Source organism: Tupaia chinensis, unplaced genomic scaffold (assembly GCF_000334495.1).
Source record: "Tupaia chinensis unplaced genomic scaffold, TupChi_1.0 Scaffold000066_1, whole genome shotgun sequence".
Classification (NCBI taxonomy): Eukaryota; Metazoa; Chordata; class Mammalia; order Scandentia; family Tupaiidae; genus Tupaia; species Tupaia belangeri.
Window position 1 is genome coordinate 9,113,653 of NW_006159525.1, and position 24,667 is coordinate 9,138,319.

At 36.1% G+C, this 24,667-nt stretch overlaps 1 long non-coding RNA gene and 1 other non-coding gene across 3 annotated transcripts in view; both read left to right on the forward strand.

Moving 5' to 3' along the window:
* Positions 1–24,667, forward strand: part of LOC102483837 (uncharacterized) — an 87,741-nt gene that overhangs the window by 15,885 nt on the left and 47,189 nt on the right. The gene's annotated exons all lie outside the window — the stretch shown is intronic.
* Positions 9,489–9,595, forward strand: LOC114005308 (U6 spliceosomal RNA). The gene has a single exon (XR_003547179.1). It is a non-coding gene; the product is annotated as a U6 spliceosomal RNA (small nuclear RNA).

Here is a 24,667-nt window from a genome sequence, read left to right on the forward strand (position 1 = left end):
AACTTCAAAAAATGGTAGAAAAATTTCATTGAATAGGAACAGATGTTTAAAACATTCATTTGTCTTTTACATTTTATTACTCTGTTTTTCTTCAACTCTTTTGTACAAGATTAATGATATGACTGAAAGCTATTTCTCTAAACTGTGGGGGACAGTTGCAGATTTAACTGTATAAACTTATTTTCTGTGATGGAAACATGGTGGAAAAAAATGATGAAAATACGGTATTTTATGGCAGTGCTTCTCCTTGAAACAAAAAAGAGGGATATACAATTTTTTAGCTCTTAATATAAAATGTCTATGTTTAAAATCAGAAAACTACACATTAGAAATATATATGACTACACAATGTGTGCCCATTAATTTACATAGCAATGCTTGTGTCCAAGAAACTGCTAATAATTATTCTTGACTGGCATGAACACTTTTATTGTCATTAGAGGACAGAACACAGCAACTTAGTTTATTAACACTTTTTTTCCCCTATTTGTCCTTTATCTTTGTTTTTTCTTTTATTTAATGACATGCTATCGTCATTGTTTCCTAACTGTACTTGTAAAACTTAGGCAAAAGTATCCTTTTCTCTGCTTGCTTGTATCAGTACTATTCATTTTCCCAGAAAAACTGGGGGAAAAAAGATCAAATCAGTGTTGACATTGACTCATGGAGGGTTATAGCACTGTTAAATATTTGTCTTCTCTTTGTAGGAAGAACTGCGAGGTTACACATGGTCTCAAATATGGTTAGAGCGGACATCTGTCTGCCCCCTCCAAGGAAAATTGAGACATCCTAAGATAATTTTCTATAACACTTAGGGTTTAATTATGTATTCTATTGTGATTTTTTTGGCTTTATTGACAACAGAAACATAGACTATAGGCAAAACCAGGCAATTTATCAAAGGGAGAAATGGAAAAATAAATTGTGCATGTTGCACTGGTGATTGCTCTATTAATGTAGAATTACTAGCAGGAATTTGACACCATTTTTAGCTAGTCTATTGACAAATCTTAACACAAATGACAGGGAAAGAATTTAGATAAAAGTCAGGGGTTATGATATTGTTCAGAGAATGCTTCCTGCCTTCTCTGCATTACTGAGAATACTTCTAATTCACCTGACCAAACAGCTATGAGGGGCAATAGATTCCCAGATCTGAGAAAGAACTTTAGCTCTGAGGACTGAAGAAAAAGCTGATGAAGGACTCTCCTTCCACCAGCTTGGCAAAATTCTGATGGTGATTAACTAAGCAAAGATCCTAGAGGATACTGGAAAGGACTTACTTATAGAAATCTGTGGGCCCCTGGGGACTCGGACTCAAACATCAACATCAAATTGTGTGGTGTCCTATGTGCAAGTGCTTGAGTGAGGCTGGTCTCTTTAGCCTTCAAAAGACAAGAACAGAGCGGAAAAGGAGGATTAAATCCTCCTTACTCTAGAGACTAGGAATGTGTTGGGGCCAGCAGGTGGTGTAGTGGTTAAGGCACTGGACTCTCATATGGTTGATTGTGGTTTGAGTCCCGGACCTGGCAGCTTGAAAATGAGGCCAGGTGTGAGAGCATACTTGTCCAAAGTCTCAGGAGGAGGATGGAGAATGGCCGAGAAAGGATTGTGAGATAGCCATCCCTTCTGGCTGGTGATTTCTCACTGTATCTTTCAAGTGAGCACATGTGCCCTATGGCAAAAAGCCTATATATATGTGTGTGTGTGTGTGTGTGTGTGTGTGTGTGTGTGTGTGTGTATAAACTGTGAGTGTATGATAAAACTAGGTCACAGGTAGGAATTTTCCTGAGGCCTGATAATTGTGATAGCTTTAGCCCACAGAAGCACGTGGTTGGTTATTCAACTTTCATTACTTTCATTCCCTATAGTTTTTCCCGTGAGAATGCTTTGAAAACCAAACCTAATCTCCAAAGAGATCACAAGAAAAAATAATCACACAATCTTTGAATCCAAGCAGCCAACAAAGGAGGATCAAATAGAGTGGATATCAGGCAGAAGAAACTTCTAGAGGAGACAGCTGAGGACTCAAACGGCAACAATATATAATGACAAAATGGTGAACAACTATCAATATGAAGTTTCCACTTCAGTAGAAAATGAGATTTTTAAAAAATAATAACTAATTTTTGATGTAGAAAATTAATTCAGTTAGTTGAAATATGAAATGATTTTTCTGAAGACTGAACTCTGTGGCCGAAAAGAGTGAGTGCAAGAATATTATCTCATAGTACAGATCAGAAACGAGAGGGGAGAGTATCTGAAGGCAAAGAAAAGGGATCAGGAGTGGTTCTCAGAAACCTAGAATCCGAATTGCAGGAATTTCAGAAGAAACTGATGGGAGACACACGATAACTATCTTAATGACCAAAGAATATTTCTCTGAGCTGAAGAAAGATCAGCTTCTACAGAATGGAAAATTGCACTAAATTTATGGACGCACTAATGAGAAAGACATAAACTAATAAGATTTTTTTTGGAGAAGTTTTCGCTATAGGGTGCATGCACTCACCAGAAACAGAGAAACAGAAAGCGAGAAATTCACCCCCCCCCAGGGGGGATGGCCACGCCGCAATCCCTTCTCCTCATTCTCCTCTCAAAATCTTGGGCACACATGTATGCACACATGCCCGGCGTGAGTTTAAGCCACCGGGTCTAGGATTCGAACCCCGGCAGACTACATGGGAGTCCAGCGACATAGCCATTACACTAACTGCTGGTACCAGGATTCTTGACCTCATAAGGGAAAGCTTTCATATAGAAAAAAAAAAATAAGTTGCATAAGTATAATTAGGATGGAATTCGATAACTTATCTCAAATATTACAATAGAAAGTATTTAAATGACAGTATGATTTTATTTACAGGTTGCTAAGGGAAAAGACTGTATCTAAAGACATATATACCTATTAAAGAAATGTGGTTCAATGTTGATTTCAACTTCTTCCACCAATTTCACCCAAGAGAAATACTTGAGAAAATATACCAGTGAAAGACAAGTAATTCACAACTAAGAATTCAAGCTGTTAGTAACTGATAAATTAACTACAGCAAAATTGTGATAAAGGAGACTAGCAACATCTACTAGAGAAAATGGATTATAATAAAGGGAGATTGTTATGAATGCCCAGAACAAATTAAACTATCTGGTTAAAACTTAAGAGTTGGGACAATAAAGGAGCAAACATAATGAGCATTTCAAAGATCTCTTCCACAGGAGAGAAGGTAGAGGGAACAAGAAACGAAAGAGTATTCTAAAGACACCATCTTATCAGGGTTTAAACTATGGTTTTAAGGACATTCTGGTAGGGAAATGAGCAGCATTGTATTTTTGCATTACCAACAGAGAATTGTGCATATTATTATAAATAATGAGAAAAAAAGTCAGTATTCTGTTGAATTGATAAAATAATAAGATAGAATTTACAAATTAAAGGGGAGAGAAGAATCCAAGTTCTATACAGACAGATACTTTTGCTGATTTGTTCCCTGACATATATTAAGATCCTAAAAAAATTCTTGGCACATAGAAGAGGTCCAATATATTTTTATAGAATAAATGTATGATTGAATTACAAAAATGGAAAGAAATTAAAGGAAAAGAAACTTTATAAATTACAAACCCAAACTAAGAAAACATAATCTAAGATGGAATGAATAAAATTAAGTATACTTTTTATTAAATTAAATAACAAAATTTTAAGAGACAAATTAATTGAATTAAACAAAACAATAAAAACAGTTCACCAAGAATTTCATACCCAAGAAAATTGTTCTTTAGGATTGAAGACAAAGAAAAAATATTTTCATGTAATAGAGAGTAAAATATGATATTTTTAGATAAAATAACACTAAGGGATCTTTTTCTTAGATCAGTTTTATAAATGTTAAAGTAAATTCTTTAGGATGAAGGGTAATATTGCCAAGTGAAAACTCAGATCTTCAAGAAGCAGTGAAGAGTATCAGAAATGATAAATACCTGAGAGACATGACATTAGTGGGACACAGATATGGCTTATTACCTATTGATGATGACGTGTATAGTATTCTCAACTGGATTGGTCTGAGAAGTATTTCATGATGGGTAAAGTCTTTTTACAAGCAAAATGAGAAATAGTGACTGACTGGTTAAAAAAATAATTGGAATAATAATAAATAGGAAAAACAATGAAAAGATATTGGATGATGAAGTGGGGATTTTAATGCATTGGTATTGACTGACATGCATGGCATTCCCTTTTGAAAAAACAGTGTAATACACTGTAAAGTTATATGCAATTCAATGTAATATTAACAAGATTATGATTATAATAAATAAAATAAGAGAGGGAAAAAATCAAATTCCACTGCCAGAGAGTAATTTTTAAATAGTTGTAAACATTAATTATACAAATAGAAAATAAGCACGTGAAAAAAAGAAAAAGAAATGATAAATACCTGGACAATGGTAGGCATCATCACCGTGAAGGTAGACAAATAGATTTTTCCCTTTGATATTTCTTCTTTTATTTTTGGTCATTGAAAAACTATTCTTGTCACCCTACTCCTTCACTCCTCTCCCCACATAAATATGTCATGTCTCCTTGGAAATGTGGCCTGAAGCACCTCTGGCTTCAGACCCCAAAGCACTTTTTCTCTCAATAAACTTTCATTTTTCTCTTGGGGGCAAAAAAAAAAAAAAGATATCATTAAAAGGTATTTTAGGGACCACCAGATGGCATAATGGTTACATCACTGGACTCCCATGTAGTCAATCCTAGTTCAAGTCTCGGACTTGGTAGCTTAAAACTCACACCCAGGGGACCAGCAGATGGTATACTTTGTACCTCGCTGGACTCCCACATGTCCGATTGTGGTTCGAGTCCTGGACTTGGCTTGAAACTCATGCTGGGCGCATGTGTGTGCACACTCAATAGCAAAAATCTCTCTAAAAAAGGTATTTTAATATTGACCACTTTTTCTTTATAAAACTTTAAATTAATTTTATAAGTTGTACTGTAAGAGAATTTGTCTATTTTATCTAAGTTGCTGAATTTGTTGCCATTAAACTGTTTTATGATATTCTTTGATTAATCTTTTATAATGCATGTAGTAATATTTATCTTTTCTTTTTTTAAAATCTAAATCACAGGAGTTTCAGAAGGAGAACAAGAAACTGATGGGAGATCATGATAGTTTTAGCACAATAATTTCTTAAACTGTCTTTATTGATGTCTGCCTGGAAATTTATTAATTTTATTATTTTAAAAAATGACCTATATCCAGCTTTGTTAATATTGCATTGTTGGCTGTTTTCAGTTTAAATGGATTTTTTAATTATTGTTTCTTGTCTTTGATTTTGATTTCCTTTAGTTTTCTTACTCTTTAAGATGAAAGCTTAAATTATTTTAAATGTTTTCTTTTTAAAAGTAAATGTGTTTCAATCTTTGCATTTTTTTCTCAGTACTAGTTTAACTACCATCTATACATTGTAAGTTTCTGTCTTTTTCATTTTGTAGTTAAAAATATCTCATGATATTAATTGTATTTTTTTTTTTTTGGAGAGGTTTTTGCTATTGGGCGTGTGCGCTCGCCAGAGAGACAGAGACACAGAAAGCAGAAATCACCCCGCAGGGGGGATGGCTACGCCGCAATCCCTTCTCCTCCATTGTCCTCTCAAGATCTTGGGCATGCACGCACACGCGCCCAGTGTGAGTTTAAGCCACTGGGTCTGGTACTAAAACCACGGTCAGCTACATGGAAGTCTAGTAACATAGCCATTACGCTAACTGCTGGTCCCTTAATTGTATTTTTTTTTTAATAATTCAGCTTTATTAAAATATAACTCACTCAATAAAATTATTTTAGTGTAAAATTCACAAAGGTACAACCATAACCAAAATCTACTTTTAGAGTATTTTCACCATCCCTAAAAGAAGCTCTGTCCCAATCAGCAATCACTCCCTCTTCTCTCTTCCACCAGCCCTTAGGAACTGTTTGTCTACTTTCTGTTTCTATGGATTTGTCTATTTTGGACTTCACACATATGAAATTATATAAATATAATATGTACCTTTTTGTGACTGACTGCTATTATATAGCATAATGTTCTTGGAGTTCACCTATAATGCAGAATGCCCCAGTGCATATTCCTTTTTATTACCAAATAATATTCCATTGTATATGACTATATCACATTTCCTTTATATATTCCTCACCTGATGAGCATTTGTGTTTTTATCTTTGACTTCTCTAAATAACAATGCTATAAACATTCATACACAAGATTTTGTTTTTGTTATAGGATACATACATTCACCAGTGAGGAACAAACAGGAATGGGAATTTCGGATGTGAAAAATCACTTCCCAGGAGGAGGCTATGCCAAATCCCATCTCTTCCTTTCTCCTTTCGGGATTTTTAGCACAATTGCACATGTGCTTATTCTCTAACCTGAACCTCTTAGACAGTGACGTGGGATTCAGCTAGCTTAACCACCATGCCATCAGCTGGCCCCACATACTCAGATTTTTGTGTGTTGGTTCACAGGATTTTAGAAGTTCATTGCATAGTTTATAAGCATTTGAGAATTTCTTGGTTATCTTTTAGCTTTTGATTTCTAGTTTAATTCTATTGTGATCAGAGATCATATTCTATAAAACATAAATCTTTAAAATTGTTAAGACTTATTTTTGTGATTTTTCCATATGTACTTAAAATTAATGATTATTGTTTGAGTTGGGTTCTGTAAATAACGGTTAGTACAAATTAATTAATTGAGATGTTCAAATGTTCTGTAGCTTTCTCTATATGTATATACATATGTTGCTGCTTACAGCAATTAGTCAGAGAGGAACAAGTTTGGTTTTTGTTTTTCTGTTATTATTGGAGATTAATTTATATGCTCTCCTGCTTTTGTCGATTTCTAATTTCAGTACTTTTAGCCTATGTCACTAAATACATAAAACATGTTACTGTTGATATTTTGGTATATTAGCATTTTTAGTCTATGTCACTAAGTAAATAAAAACATTATTATTGACCTTTTTGATATTATGAAATTATCATTTCAGGTAATTATCTTTATGTTAAAGCCTACTTTATCTGATATTAAAATAACCGCACCGGCTCTCTTATGGTTTAATTTTTCACCCTATGATTGGTTTTGCATGGCATTTTTTTCTATCCTTTTACTTTCAACATATATGAATTCTCACACTTAACATATATCTCCACTCTTTTTCTTTTAAATGCCACCTGACAATTTCTGTCTTTTAATTGGAATGTTTAATTTATTTATTCATTTATTATCTATCTGTTGCTGCAAAACAAATTACCCCAACCTAGCAGCTTAAAGCAACTCACAGTTATGATCTATATGTGAGAAGTTTGTCCATGGCTTAGCTGGATCAGAGTCTCAGAAGGCTGCATCAAGTCATTGGCAATGTTGCATTCTCTTCTAGAGGATCAAGTGGGAAAGATGTTCGCAGAATTTTTTTCCTTAGAATTATATGTCTGGGATTTGTGACTTTTTGCTGGCTGTTGATGGGAGGCTTCTGTCAGCTCCTTAACTTGTGAGCCACCCAACATGGTCAGTTATCCTCACTAAGGTGAGTCTTTGAAGGGCGCTTAATGACAAGAGTGATTCTTTAATACTGTCCTGTAACTATGGGAGTGGTATCTCACCTAGACAGTTTTGTTAGAGGCAATTCATAGGTCTTCACATACTCAGGGAGGGGAGCTTATACAAGGGTATGAACACCAGGAAACAGGCATTATAGGGACCATCTAGAATCTGCCTGCCATAGACACTATGCAGTTGAGGAAGTGGTTTGTTTATAGCAGCTATTTCATGAGTGTCTTCTATTCTGTCTGTTCTTTCACATTTATCATCATTTTTTAGGATTTATTAAAAATTTTCAATATTTCATTTTATGTCCTCTAAATTTATTGCACTATTGGCTCACTTTCTTTGAATTCTTTTGTTGAAAGCTATTTAACCTAGATATTATGGTATGTAACCTAAATCATCACAATCTACTTTGAAGAGTAATACTCCGTTTTACCATCTCCCAGCCTTTGTGCTAGCATTGTCATATATTTTTCTTCTATTTATCATAAACCATATAGTGTTTTTTATTGTCTTTTCTTTAAACAATCAATAGTCTCTTTTTAAATTGTTTTAAATTATCTTAGATTTCCCATTTATGTATTATTTATTTGACTTGTCATCCTTTTTTTGCACTTTCTTTTCACAATTAAGCATCTGGAATCATTTTACTTCAGGCCAAAGGACTTCATTTAGTGTTTATTGCAGCTCGTATTTCATGTGATGAATTATTCTCACATTTTTCTGATTATATTTTTGCTTTTATTTTTAGAAGATAATTTCACATGTTAAGGAACTGTAGATGTGCATTTTTTTCCGAGCACTTTAAATAATCCATTCTATTGTCTCCTAAGTTCTATTATTTTTGAAGACAAATATTTTTATTAAGACACTACTTTGTCATACCTGGATAGTTTAAATATATTCTTTTTATCTTTGGTTTTTAGCAGCTTGGCTGCAACTTGGCTGGTTGTGATTTTCTTTGTATTTATTCTCCTTGTCTCTGTGTATTGATGCATTTTGCCAATTTCATAAAATCCCTTCAGCCATTATCTTCTCGGATATTGCCTCCAGACTATTCTTATTCTCCTCCCATTTTAGAACTCCCATAATACATGCATTTACTCCCTGATGCTGTCCTGCAAACCTCAGACTCTTCTATTTTTTTGGTTTTCTATTTCTTCTCATTGCATTGCAAACTGAATAATGTGTGTTATGTCTAAGTTCACTGATTCTTCCCTCTGCTGTAGGCAATCTGTTTTTAAACCCACTGATGGAATTGTGATCTATGCTTTATGATTTTTAGAATTTCCATTTGGTTCATATTTATAAGTTATTTCTCGCTGCTGAATATCACCTTCTGCTCACTTCTGTTATCCAACTTCTCAGAGGTTATTTTTAAGTCGCTTCCTAATCATTTCAATAGCTGGGACTTCTTTCCATCTCCTTATATTTCCTACTTCTCACCTCGCTCCCCCTTTTGTTTTAGTATGAATTATATTTGTTTGCTACTTTGTCTCATATTTTTTTTATTGCATGCCAAATATATATTAAAGGGGGGGGGGGGGGAAGAGACTGGAATAAATAGATCCACATCCTCTGTCTACCCTTAGGGTGAAATGCTTGATTTGAATCCAAGTTGGAGTTAAGCTGGGAGAGGTTTTGGTAATAAAGCTACTTATTTTGTGATCTCTGCTGATTTTAATTGTCATAACTGTGAGGTAAGAACACTCCCTCTGAGTTCTTTAACCTGTATTCCAGGTGAATACAAGAACATGTTTTGCTTTTTGGCTTTATCACCAGCAGTCACTTATTCTAGTTGATAGAATTATCCTTTTTATGAGACATAGTAGCCCACAAAGCCTTTGAAAGTTTGACTATATGTACTTTTGTAGTCTTAGGTGCTTGCTTCGGCAGCACATATACTAAAATTGGAATGATACAGAGAAGATTAGCATAGCCCCTGCGCAAGGATGAGATGCAAATATGTGAAGCGTTCTATATTTAAAAAATAAAAAAGAAAAAAGAAATATCTTTCTAACTGTGGCAAATGCTTTTATGCCAGGATTGGACTACTGCCCCTACTAAAAAAGTTGCCATTGGTTTTTATTTACCTTTAAAAAGTATATATTTTTCTAGAATGTATTCATCTGAATTAATTTTTAACTATTGCTCTTCCACTTAAAAATTATTTTAAAGATTTTAAAATAAAGAACTAATTTAAAAATTAAAGATGTTTCTTGTACCCATCTAAGAGGAGAGGGAAAGCAGGGCCAAATGGTCTAATCTCATAACCAAGACACATCTTTAATTTTTAAATTAGATCTTTATTTTAAAATCTTTACAATAATGTTTAAACGAGCCTAGCATGTGGGAGGAGGTACTATCTCAGTTTTGAAGACCCCACCCCAGTTCCAGAAGTCATAGAGTTAGAAGAAGAGGGAAAGCGGGGCCACCTGGCTTAATCCTGTCATCACAAAATGCACCATTTTGGACATCAATTTATGCTCTAGCTTCCTACTTTAGTCCTCAGCTACATTGAGACTAGAGAGGTTTGGGTACATAGAAGCCACATAGCTAAACACAGTGAGGGTCTGGAGGATTCTCTCTCCACACTCACCCCAGAAGAAAAAGGAAATAAACTTCTCTCTGTAAATCTGACCCCCAAACTCCCACTGTGAATACCACACTGATATCCACAGTGGAAGAGGGAAACTGGCACAGCACTAACTCACATCATAGCGAAGCACATGAGAACACTACTATAGAAACCTACTCCAAAGGAGTAGCAAGGAGTCCATCACCAGGTGACTAACAATCACAGCAGAGCCTCAAGGAATATGAGAAGACCAGGAAATACTTCCTCCCAAAGGAGCACAATGACTCCTAACTAACAATGGATAAAGCACAAGAAATCACAGAAATATCATAGAAAGATTTCAGAATATTCATCATAACAAAATTCAATGAGATATAAGAGCAAACAGACAACTAATTGCAGGATATAAAATCTTTCTATGACTTGAAGGGGGAATTCCAAAAAAGAGATAGACACCCTAAAAAAGAATCAAACAGAACTTCTGGAGATACAGAATATGATGCAGGAAATCAAAACCTTCCTTAAGAGTATTAACAGGCTAGACTATCCAGAAGAAAGAATCTTTGACCTTGAAGACAAAAGTTTTGTCTTAGTCGAAGCAACTGAGAAGAATGGAAAAATTACCATTAAAGATGAAGACAGCATATGGGAAATCCTAGACACCATTAAATGGTTGAATATTCACATAATAGGTGTTCCAGAAGACAAAAAGGTGAGCAAAGACTTAGAAAATTTATTTCATGATATATTAGTTAAATTTTTCCAAACCTAGGGAGGCATATGAAAATCCAAGTCCAGGACATACAAAGAAATTATACTAGAAATATACAAAAACTAAATAAAACAAAAAGCTGTTTTTTTTTTTTTGAGAGGATAGACAATTTGACAAACCATTTAATAGACTAATTTAGAAAACAGAAAAGGAAACATAGGTAAAAATCAGTAAAAAACAAAACAAAAACAAAAACAAAAAGAACTCGCAATATTCTAGCCAATATATCAGAAACACAAATAAATATGAGAGAGTACAATTAGATGGACAAAGTTTTGAACACATACAAGTTACTTAGGCTGAATCAGGATGAAATAGAAAACCTGTATAGACCAATAACAAGTCACCACTTGATTGAATCAGTAATAGTCTCCCAACAAAGAAAAGCCCAGGTCCAGATGGCTTCACTTCTAAATTCTACAAAACTTTTGAAGAGCTAACCCCAATTTTCTTCAAACTATTTCTAAAGATTCGCAAGGTGGAAACCCTTCCAAACTCATTCTATGAAGTCTCCATCACCTTGATACCACAATAAAAATAGGACATTACAAAACAGGAAAACTACCGACGGAATTCCCTGATGAATATTGATGCAAAAATTCTTAACAATGTATTAGCCAACAAAATCCAACAGCACATTGAAAAGATTATACCCCATGACCAAATAGACTTTATCCCAGGGATGGACAAATAGTTCAATGTACACAAGTAATCCATCACATTAACAGAAAGCTTAAAACCATATAATCTATATCTATACCTGCAGAAAAAGCATTTGATAAAATATGATACCCCTTCATGGTCAAACCCTCAGCAAAGTTGGGCTAGAATGGATAGTTCTCAACATCTTCAAAGCATATATGACAAATCTGGGACCAGCAGTTAGCGTAATGGCTATGTCGCTGGACTCCCATGTGGTCGGCCGCGGTTCGAGTCCCGGACCCGGTGGCTTAAACTCACGCTGGGCGCGTGTGCATGCGTGCCCAAGATCCCGAGAGGAGAATGGAGGAGAAGGGATTGCGGTATGACCATCCCCTCTGGGGGGTGATTTCTCGCTTTCTCTCTCTCTGTCTCTATCTGTCTGGTGAGCACACACACCCTATAGCAAAAACCTCTCAAAAAAAAAAAAAAAGCATATATGGCAAATCCATTGCTAACATCATATTGAAAGAGAAAAAGCTGAAAGTTTTCCCACTTGAACTGGAATAGGACAAGGCTGCCCAAGGCTTCTCCACTCCTTTTCAACATAGTACTAAAAATCCCAGTCAGTTAAATTAGGCAAGAACACAAGAATAAAAGGCATCCAGATAGGAAAGAAGAAGCTAAACCATACCTATTTGCAAACAATATGATTATATACATATAAAATCTTAAAGAAGCCATGAAAGAACTCCTAGTGATAAATTAGCTCAATAAAGTAGCAGGATAAAAAAATCAATAGACAGAAGTCTATAGTATTTTTATACACCGACAATGAACAGACTGAGAATTGAAGAAAGACATCCCACTTACAGTCATAACACAAAGATCTAGAAATAAATCTAATAAGTGAAAGAACTCTACAAAGAAAACTATGAAAAACTGAAAAATATGAGTATGACATGATGTATTAAAAATAATCAGTATAATAAAAAGTCAGTTATACCCAAATTAATTTACATATCATTGTCATTTCGATCTAATTGTTTGTGACATTCTTCACACAAATAGAAAAAAATTACAGTCTTTATCTAGAATCACAAAAAACATCGTGTTACCAAGGCTATACTGTGGGAAAAAGAATCAAATAGGAGACTCAACTTCAAAATATATTACAAAGCATTGATAATCAAAATGGTATTGACACAAAAATTGCCACAATGATCAATGGAACAGAATCGAGAATCCAAACATAATCCCCAAATCATACAGCAAACTCATCGTTGACAAGTGTACTTGACAATGCAGTGGAGAAAAGAACATCTATTCAGCAATTGGTGCTGGAATAACTGGATATCCATCAGCAGAAAAATGAAACTGAATCCCTATCTCTCACTGCTAACAAGAATCAATTCAAAATGGATCAAAGACTTAACTGTAATGTCTTAAATGATAAAACTACCTGTAGAAAACTTAGAGGGAACTCGGGAAGATATTAGAATTGGCACAGATTTCTTAAATATGACTCCTAAAGCACAAGCAATAATTCTAAAACAGACAAGTGGGATTGCATTAAACTAAAAAACTTCTTCATGGCAAAGGACATGACAATTTGAGCGAAAAGACAACCCTGAGAATGGGAGAAAATATTTGCAAATTACTTTTCAGACAAGGGATTGGTAATCAGAATATACAGGAAACTCAAGCACCTTAATAATAACAAAAACAAAAACAAAGAAATATCCAATTAAACAGTTAACAAATTAATTGAATAGTCAATTCTTCAAGGAAGACTTATGAATGACCAAAAGGTATATGAATAATTATTCAAGGTCTCTTGTCATAGGGTAAATGAAAATTAAAACCACAATGAGATACCATTTATCCCCAGTTAGAATAGCAAGGCTCAAACAACTAAAGAATGACAAGTGCTGGTGAGGCTGAAGTGAAAAGGGAACCCTCTCACACTGTTGATGGGAAGGTAAACTAGTACAGCTTCTGTGGAAGACAATATAGAGACTCCTTAAAAACGTACAAATAGAGGACCAGCAGTTAGCGTAGTGGCTATGTCGCTGGACTCCCATATAGTCGACTGCGGTTCACGTCCCAGACCCGGTGGCTTAAAACTCATGCTGGGCTGGGAACCAGCAGTTAGCGTAATGGCTATGTCGCTGGACTCCCACGTGGTTGACTGCGGATTGCGTCCAGGACCTGGTGGCTTAGAACTCACGCCGGGCGCGTGTGTGTGCGTGCCCAAGATCCCAAGAGGCGAATGGAGGAGAAGGGATTGCGGCGTGACCATCCCCCCTGGGGGATGATTTCTCGCTGTCTGTCTCTCTGTCTCTCTCTGTCTGTCTGGTGAGTGCACGCGCCCTATAGCAAAAACCTCTAAAACAAACAAACAAACAGAAAAACAAAAACATACAAATAGAACTGCCATATGACCCTGAAAACCCACTCATTTGTACTTACCCAAAAGTCAGAAAAACAGTCAGAAAGTCATTGCATGTCTATGTTTATTGCTGCATTATTCACAATTGCTAAGACATAGAATCAATCTAAGTGTCCAAAAACTAATGACTATGTTGAAAAACTGTGGCACATATATACTACGAAATATCACCACCATAAAAAACAATGAGACCCTATTTGCTACAAAGTGGATTAATATTGAAGATTTAATGTTGAGCAAAGTGAGCCAGCCTTTGAAAGATACACACTATATATCCCCACTCAATATTTACTGAATGTCTGCACTCTGGCTGATATTGAAAGACCTGAAGATATGATAGTGTAGAGGATAAGGGTAGATACCAGAGATATAAGGGGGGGAGTGGATGGTGAACAGTGGGTGATAGAGGGTGTATGTGAACAGCAAAGTGAAGAAACATTTAATAGATAAAAGACTGTAAAGTTCTCCATTAAAAAAAGGAAAAAAAACTTATTTATAATGCCAGTGGGGGGAAAAATTTAAGGTGTTTAATTTTATATCATGTTTTTGTGTTGTTACTGTAGAAACAAGAATTTTTATAAATTTTGACTTCATTGTTTACATGTCATGTCTTAATTTGTGTTGATAAATACCAAATTTCAATAGTCCATAGATATCATTCCTGTGTTAATGATTAACTCTTATTTATCACACTGACTTCTGAGAGTACCTGACATATACACCACTTGTTCATATAGATTTGTTCATATAGATGCTTCTAAGCGAAATATCTTATTAGACTTACCCGTATTTTCTAAAGTTGCCTATTTATTTCAGGAAAGAGAGAGAGATTGGCGGGCACCCTGACAGGGTCTTCCACAGCCAGCATGGATAATGGACACACGTGTGCACATATCTGGTGCATACAGGGAGGCCTCAGGGCGTGAACCCTGAGATCTTCTCATGTGGTTTCAGCATGTGAAGTGTTGCATAACCACTGCATCATTACAACTGGCTACATTTCTACCTTTATTCTCATGCTGGAATTACATTGCTACAATGATTACGGTTTTAAGATAATTTTTTTCTTTTTTCAATTTTATTATTGTTATTATTATTTATACACTTAATCACTATATATCATTCAGATTGTAAAGAGATTATATCCAGCATGATACACATCTCGGTCCAGTAGAGAATAATATACACATCCTCATTAACAGATAACAAACTATATCTGTGTCTCACAAATAAAGATATTTTATTTCTTCATTTTCCCCTCCAATTTCCTTTCTTGCACTCTTCCCTCCCACATTCTCCTTCCATTTTATCTCTAAGATAGTTTTAAGTAACTGGTAGAACCTATTTCTACTTTCTGATGATTTTTTCCTAAAGTTTAGTTCTTTCTTGGATGAGACAAAGAGAGGAAGACTGAGAGAGAGAAAGACGGCACCTTGAAAGGGTCTCACACACGATCCTTACACCTGCCTCCAACCTGGTTCATGGATGCCTCCGTGTATCTCTGCCATGTGCAGGTTGATCCAGGAACCAAATCTTCATTTTTCCATATGGCCTCCAGTAGCACAGAGCATTTTTCTGTTACTATGCCACTGCATCTTGGCCTATAATTATTATTCATCAGTTTAAAATAAAATAATAAGAAGACTGTCACAAAAATGTGTTCAATTGCGGTTCATCAAGAAGCAAATAAGTCATCATAATGGGTAGTGTTAATTCTGAAAACATTACGTATACAGTCCTTACATGTAGAGAACATGCTTGCTTTTGTGAAGCAGTTTTCAGTGTATTTGTGAGGAGAAAGGATGAGACAGTAATATCAAATCTAGATGAGGATATCTATCAAATAGAACATTTAAAGGATAACATTAAGTCTTGGGCTGGCTCTGTATCCTAGTGGTTATGGGAGCAGATCTCTCATGATCTAGTTCACTTGGAATCCTGGGCCCAGTGGCTTGAAATATACATGAAGTACACGTGTGTGCATGCCAAAATCCCAACACAATGGAGAAATTGAGGAGAAGGGATTGTAACATGATCATGCCTCATGGGGGGGCGCTTTCTCCCTCTCTGTCACTATTTGGTGAGTTCATGCACCTCCTGGGAAAAAAAATTGGAATAATATTAAGTCTTAAAACATTTAATTAACTTTTCAAGTACTCTAACAATTCAAACGTTGGTTTGTAATAGGACCTCCATTTACATGTATGAGGTCTTCAGAGCCTAGTTCTGAAAACAGGAAGCTATCAAAGGCTGTCAGAAAAAGAAAGGACATCAGGTAGGAAAAACATTTGATGGTCCAAAGACAAGCGTAACAATAAATGTTTTCCTGGAACAAACAGCGGAGACTTGGCACTTGTAGATAATCTAACTCCATTGTTCACTCCAGGTGTGAGGAAGATAAGACAATAGGCATATTTTACCATGTTCCAGGGAAAAGAAGTAACTGAATTTGGGTCAATGAGGCACTATAGACATTAACTGTGGACTTTAGAAGTGAAGCTTCATTTCTCTTTCTCAAAATCTACCTAAATAGATACTTTTTTTTGTTTTTGCTGTGTATGCATTAGAAAAAAATAGTGTAGTAATGATGAAAAGAGAACAAAGAGTTACTGTGTACTTTCAAGTGCCAGGTGCTATGATATTTGCTGTTTAGACGATCACTTAATATCTTTACAATGCAGCTGTGTATGAAGTGAGTGCTATAAGTCTCCACAGTTTACAGCTGAGAAAAACTAGAAGCACTTAATCAGTGCAAAAGCAAATAGTGATAAAGTAGAACTGGACTTGCATCCCTTCAGCCTTGTTGCAGAGCCCTTCTTTACCTCTGTGCTGTGCTAATTCTCACCAAAGCATGAGTACTGCAGAGTATATCATGTGATGCCAATATGTGCTGGAGACCAAAAGCACTCAAATACAAAATATATTCCTAGACAGAACGACAGTATTATTAGGATGCCTTTGTGTTAGTACATGCTTAATAGGATGTGAATGAGATACATTTTGAGTCTACCTTCCCACTCTTCCCCTAAAAGAGAGGATGAGAACAGCTAATATAAAAAAACGAAGAAAAGATCCAAGCTGTCACAGTGGTAGCACAATGTTCTGTAATGCTGGAATCCATATGCAAGATTGGGTTTTGGATCCTGAGTCAACCTACACATTCTAGGCAAGCATAGATGAGCCCATCATCCCTGCTGACTGCAAGGCTAGGGTAGGGGAGATTGTGGTGTGAGACCCTTTTGAAAGTGCTTGCTTTGGGACCAGCAGTTGGCATAATGGCTGTGTTGCTGGACTCCCATTTAGTCGACTGTGGTTTGAGTCCCAGACTTGGTGGTTTAAACCCACGCCGGGTGCGTGTGAGTGCGTGTCCAAGATCCAGAGAGGAGAATGGAAGAGAAGGGATTGCAGTGTGGCCATCCCCCTTGGGGGGCGACTTCTCACTCTTTCTCTGTCTGTCTCTGTCTTTCTGTCGAATGCACGTGCCCTATAGCAAAAACCTTTAAAAAAGAAAAAAGAAAGTGCTTGCTTTTCTCTATGTCCCTCCCTCATGCAAGAAATAATTATTTAAAAAATTATATATATAATCATATGTATGTATATATATGAGAGATAGTGTACACCACATATCCATTACTTCACATATTTATAATTTCTTTGTGGTAAGAACATTTAAAATCCATTATTTTAGCGATTTCGACATATATGACACAGAAGTCCTTCTAATTTTATAAAAGGGCACATTTGGGTGCAGACTAGTGGCTCAGTCAGTAGCAAACTGCACTGCAGTGTGGGAAGTCAAATGACTGGCTGCAGGTTTGAATTCTCGAGGAGACCTGAAAATACTCTGGGTGGGTGGACAGGCGCCCTAGATGGTGGGACATCTCTCTTATGTGCACATAAACTTTCTATCATGAATAAAGTTAATATATTTTAAAGGGCACATTCACCTTGTCCCTTTTATATTGGTAAATTGTATGAAGAGAAAAGAAGTGAGAGAAATAAGAAGTCAACAATAAGGATGATTAATTCGCATCTCTAGTTCATTCTCTTCATCAATTGACACTCATTTTATAGCAAAAGGGTCATGTAATAAAAGTAAGTTTATTGCATTGAATCCAAGCAGCCAGTTCTAGCCAATATTTCTGTCTGTTAATATTTTACACTCTACCTAATGGTTATTCCATTCAATTAAGTGGCCAGTTTGTCCTATTGATCTTAGTCGTGCTGGTGTGACCTGATGCTGCTCAAATTTCTTAGTGGATACACCTACTCCTTTGAATCACTTTCTCCTACTCCCAACTCTCTTCTTTGACACTTAATGTCCTCGGATATCACAGCAAACTCTGTCAGAACATAGTGAAATGGGAAAGACTTGGGCTTTTTCCAAAAACAGTTCTGCGGTTGACTCACCCTACAAAATGAGGTAGGGTATGCATCAGAATATGAGTATTGCCTGGAAAGTGAAAATAGAATTCAGCGTGTAGCAGTAGCTCTGTGCGTTTGTGTGTGTGTGTGTATGACAATTGTGGATAGCACTCAGATAAAAAAGTTTTCAGAACACTTTTACTGAGAAAGTGTTTTTTCTATGTTTTTAACTGTTTACATGGATCTTTAAAAAGTCCATGGGAATTTTGAAAACAGAATAATACTTTTAAAAAGTATTATTGGGAACTAGCAGTTAGAGTAATGGCTATGTCTCTGGACTCCCACATAATCGACCGCGGTTCACGTCCCGGACCCAGTGGCTTAAAACTCATGCTGGGCGCGTGTGCGTGCGTGCCCAAGATCCCGAGAGGAGAATGGAAGAGAAGGGATTGCGGTGTGACCATCGCCCCTGGGGGGGCGATTTTCTATGTCTCTCTCTGTCTGTCTGGCGAGCGCATGCACCCTATAGCGAAAACCTCTCAAAAAAAAAAAAAGTATTATTAAAAAACTATGCATGGATTTAAAAAAAATGTTTTGCCTTGAAATAAAGTGTACTTTACTGATTTCCTTCAGCTTGCCGTAAAACACTATCGCACTTCATTCCACAGCGTTCCACGGTGGGAGAGCTGGACTATTGAGTTTTAGGTCTTTCTTATTTTCTTTTCAACTACCATTTAATAATTGTACGTACTTGACGGTTATAATGTGATTTTTCAGTACTATGCACTATGTATAAGTACTGAAATTATGATTAAATCAGGATAAGCAGTATGCCCATCATCTCAACCACTTGTCATTACTAATATTAGGAATTTGTTTTTAAGGTTTTTTTTTTTTTTTTTTTGCCATAAGGCGTGTGTGTTTGGCAGTACAGATGTTTCTACATACACAGTGTTAGAAGCTTAGTTATCATTTAAAAATCTATGGCGTTCTGGTAACTATCAAGCCAAGCTAGTAATAAAAGTGAGGATCGAGATAGCTATATTAACTCTACTCATCTCTACTCAACTAAATTACCCATTCTGAAGCCATCTCTTCACAAAGGGCATAAAATAAATACAAATTATACTACTGAGTAAAGTCAACTAAGGGAGATAGTGAATTTCTTCTCGGTTTATTAATCTCCTAGAGCATGTTTCCACATGCATACGGACTGAAGTGGGCATAACGTTTTGCCTTAACTGAACCCCCTCCCACTGCCGAAGTGCCTGTTCTGAGCAGCCGCTCTCAGACACGTCAAAAGCGTTGTCAAGAAGCACAGCCGGTGTTTGGAGCCCTGGAGAGAGCTGAAAAGGCAAGTCAAGGGAACTAGAGTAGAGGAAATACTGAAAGCAAATTTCTTCTTACTGAATAAAAAAAAAGGCTCCCACTAATCTTATCTGTGGTATGTATAGTAACTGGGTTAACGACAGGAAAGTGAAACATCCTTATGAACTGCTACGAACTGACTAAAAAGGAAACAAAATCTGAAATTATGAAACATAATTTTATGGCTTTAAAAGCATAACCATGTTGGAAATGATAAACCATTGGTGTTGTAAGTACATCTATAATTCTTTCTTTCATGGAACTATTTTCACAATACTTAAAAATTTATTTATATGATTTTCTGAGTATTCCTATTTATAAATTAGCCCCACAATTTCACAAGCAAATGTATTATTTATTAGCCAGCAACGGAGACTACAGAGTATTGTATCATGCTGATCAAACTTGAGAAAGCCTTACCTAACAGAACTTTAACTCTTATCTCAATACATTGGTGACAAAAATTATTCTGGAATGTATAAAATACATATTTTATTCTATTACATGAAACAACTTAATAACAGGAAACACAATGTCACCAAAAAGTCTGTTTTCCATACGTAATTTCCAATTCTTGTGTAGAAATGAAATCACCGTCCTAAGGGAACACTGTGTATAGTGTTTATATGGATTACTTCAGCCACTTATGACTAAAAAAAAGAAAAAGATCTGAAATTATAAAGGATAATTTTATGGCTTTAAAAGCATGACAAAGATGTGCATGATAAACCACGAGTGCTGTAAGTACCTCCCTAATTCTTTCTTTCATGGGACTATTTTCACAATAGCAAGACACCAAGTATTTTTTTATTAGGACTGAAAGGATTTAAGAGATAAATGTTTAGCACAAAATGAAAATATTTAAAAACATACAATATATTACAATCTGCAAAAATATAACTGAAGTGTAAAAGGATGGCTATAGAAAGGCAATCCATCATGGTAAATACGAATAGTTGCTGCTTATCCTGCTTTCATTTCCATGAAGAGAAGTCTCAGTCTACACAACAGAAATGCAACTTGACAGTTTGATTCGCACTTCTTCCCCTTGATTTGTATAGATTTGTGGAATCAATCTTATCATCCCAGCCATCTTTCCTCTCTTTTTAAAATGAGAGCGACAATGGTTTCTGCATGAGGATTATTAGAGACAGTGCCTGTTCAGCACATCAGTAAGACCTGATATTCTGTGAGTGATGAACGGATGTTAAGTGTTGATCATGACTGATCTCATCTTGACACGTGTGGAAAAGGGACAAGACCCGGGGTTAAGAATAGATACAACTGGATTCAAATTCTTTTTTTTTGGAGAGGTTTTTACGCTATAGGGCGCGTGCGCTCTCCAGACAGACAGAGAGAGACATAGAGACAGAAAGCGAGAAATCACCCCCCAGGGGGGATGGTCACGCTGCAATCCCTTCTCCTCCATTCTCCTCTCCGGATCTTGGGCACGTACGCACACGCGCCCGGCGTGAGTTTTAAGCCACCGGGTCCCGGACGTGAACCGCGGTCGACTACGTGGGAGTCCAGTGACATAGCCATTACGCTAACTGTGGTTCCCTGGATTCAAATTCTTATGTGCTTCTTATTATCTTTGTGTTCTTGTGAAAATAAGTTAGCTTTTCTGAGTCTCCATTTCTTTGTTAATAGGTGATGCGCAATGACACGTCTGAAATGTTGAGTGGAGGTTAAATAAGATTATAAATGGAGACCAGTTAGTAAATACCTGGCAAATAGAAGAACCAGGTAAATGATTCCTTTATTTCAATCTTTCCAGGACTGCTTAGCAATATATGTACTGATCCATTATATGACTAATATGGAAGAAGGACTGGGATAGGCGGCATTCTTGGCAATACACACATACGTGAACACGCAATGAGGAATCTTCTAAAATGGAAGACATGTACTGGAAAATACATATTGTACAAAAAGCTACAGATGGATTTCAAAACTTTTTGCACCCATAAACTTGTAATTCAACTCCATTCTTTCCAAAAATGTTTTGAAGTACTTTGTACACACACACACACACACACACACACACACGTCTATATAAATGTAGATTCAAAGAAGGCAGTGAGGAGACAAGAACTTGTTATAGGCACTGACATCCCACAGTAACTTAGAAAAATGACGAGAAGGAAGTTCAGCATCACCCAAGCCAAAGCTTTCACTGTGCAATAATTAAGACAGACATATGAGGCTCATTTAGGTCATCAGTTGCTTGGCTTTTCCTATTTTTTTTTTTTCACTTGGCTTTTCTGTAGACTGGTTCCAGATATATCCATTGGAGAAACCAGGTCTCTGTACAGCACCCAAGATGCTGACAGCATCTTCTTTGATCCCCAATTCTGCTCTTCCGCAAATGGCCCCAGTCATCTTTTGTAACTTCTGTAAGAACTTCACTAATACACAGACATTCTTTCATCTCTCATGGTGTCACAATAAAACCTGTTAATGCATGACTCTATCTCTTCCTCATGTATGGAATGCCAACCATATAAATGGACTCAAATATACTTTCTTTACAGAATAACTGCTACTTTAACCATTTTTAAAAAAAAAAAAAATTTGCCAGGTGGCATGTGCACTCGCTGGCGAGAGACATGCAAAGAGAGAGAAAGTGAGAAAGCACTCTCAATGGGGAATGGTCACTCCACAATCACTTCTCCTTTATTTCTTCCTCCTTTTCAGGATTATGGGCACAGTTACACATGATCGGTGTGTTTGTCAAGCTGCTAACCAGGGATCCACACCATGTGGTCAGCCATGTGGGATCCAGCCACCTTACCCACCAGGTCAGAGGCGGGGCTCCAAATTTAAATATATTTTATACCTACCAAGAAGGCACAATATCCAAAATACTCTCCTTAATTGTGACTATATGAGATATTTTCACTTAATAATTTTTTAAATTTTAATAGTTAATTTTTAATTTTTTACTGTGTAGTAGAATGCAAGGTACCAATAAGGTCTTAATGCCACAGTCACCCTGAGCTTCAGTAAGCCCCAAGACCTGGGGACATATGGGCTGTGTACTTAAGAAGGTCTCCAGCGAGGAACCTGTATCCTCCCACGTGGTTCAGCCTTCCAGTGTTTTGGTGCTGTGCTACCATCTGGCCTCTCATTTTTTGTTCTAATACAACAGTTTTCTTAACTCATCAGTATTATCCTTCACAAACTACTTTATAAAGAATAAGCAAAAGAGGGACCAGCAGTTGGCATAATGGCTATGTCACTGGACTCCCATGTGGTTGACTGCAGTTTAAGTCCCGGACCAGGTGGCTTAAACTCATGCCAGGCGCATGTGTGCATGTGCACAAGATCCCAAGAGGAGAATGGAGGAGAAGGGATTGTGACATGGCCATCCCCCCTGGGAGGTCATTTCTCGCTTTCTGTCTCTCTTTCTCTCTCTATCTTTCTGGCGAGCACACAAGACCTGTAGCAAAATCTCTCCAAAATAAAAAAAAAAGAGAGAGAAAAAGAATAGGCAAATGAATAATCAAGAGTAATTTTACTATCCCTTGTAGTGACAGCCATGTGCAAGAAATAAATTATTCCGATAAATTTAATATCTACCTAGAAATTAACTCAGAAATTCTACTGTAAATTTATCCCACAAATAAACTTGCTTACATTCGTATAAGGGAAATTACAAGTACACAAGTAGTTAGAACTTTGTTGAGTAATAGTCTTCTTATATTTTCAATAAGCTCTATGTCCACCAATAGATGACTTGTGAAAATAGAAAATATCCATCTATAAAATGCTATGTAGTTATTAAAGAGATATTCATATACAGAGCTATATATATATATATATATATATATATATCATATATACATATATTATAAACACACACTCAAACAAATCCAACATTAATTTAAATTTTAAAAATATATACATATCAAAATAAGATCAGCCAGTGGTATGATGGTTAAAGTTGATGGATCCCACAGGGCCATCTTCAGGCTCAAGTTCTAGACTTGGGTGGCTTGAAAAGCAATGGACGCATGTGCATGCATGCATGCCTGAAGCCAACATTTGTGTCAAAAGATGTCAAAATAGTAGCACTACTTTCCTATAAAGCTATTTTGAGTACTTAATGTTTATTATATTTTCTTGCAAATATATCAAAAGAAATATTCACCAAAGAAATGTTCCCCAGTAAGATTCTTGCTGATCTTGGACTGTCAGGGGTTATGATGGTTGGGGCACTGGACATTCACATGGCTGGCACTGGTTCCCAGACCCGATGGCTCGCTGCCTCACGTTCCCTATCTCTTTTTTTCTCTGTTTCTCTCTGGTAAATGCATGTACCCAATAACAACATTAAAACTCTAATCATAATAATAATAAATACAATAAAATAAATAATTCCTAAAAAAGAAAGACTTGCTGCTCTTATCATTTTCTTTCTCTCTTTTTCCCCTCAAAAGTAATAAACCTAAAAGTCAGTAATTAATTATGGTATGTGGAATAGCTTCACTGCCAACTACAAAAAAAAAAATAAAAAGAGAATAGAAGAAAATGCCCAAGACAAATACAAAATCTGGAAGAAAGTTTTGAAATAATTATTACTATGGTTCAATTTGGGGTTATTTTTTTCATACTGCCAACAAAATTCTTGAGCTGCTGAGAAATAAACTTGGCAAAATTGGACTAAATTAAAAATGTTAATAAGCCCTCACAGGAGCTTTTTATAATATCATATCAGAATTCAGAAGTGTCTTCAGGAAATTTTATATGAGTTCCACTAAGAAGACTTGAAACAAAAAACATTTTGGCAAGTGGCATAGTGTTTAAGGCCCTGGACTCCCACATGGCTTACTGAGGTTAGAGTTCCAGACCTGGCAGCTTGCTTTCTCACTTTTCCTTTCTC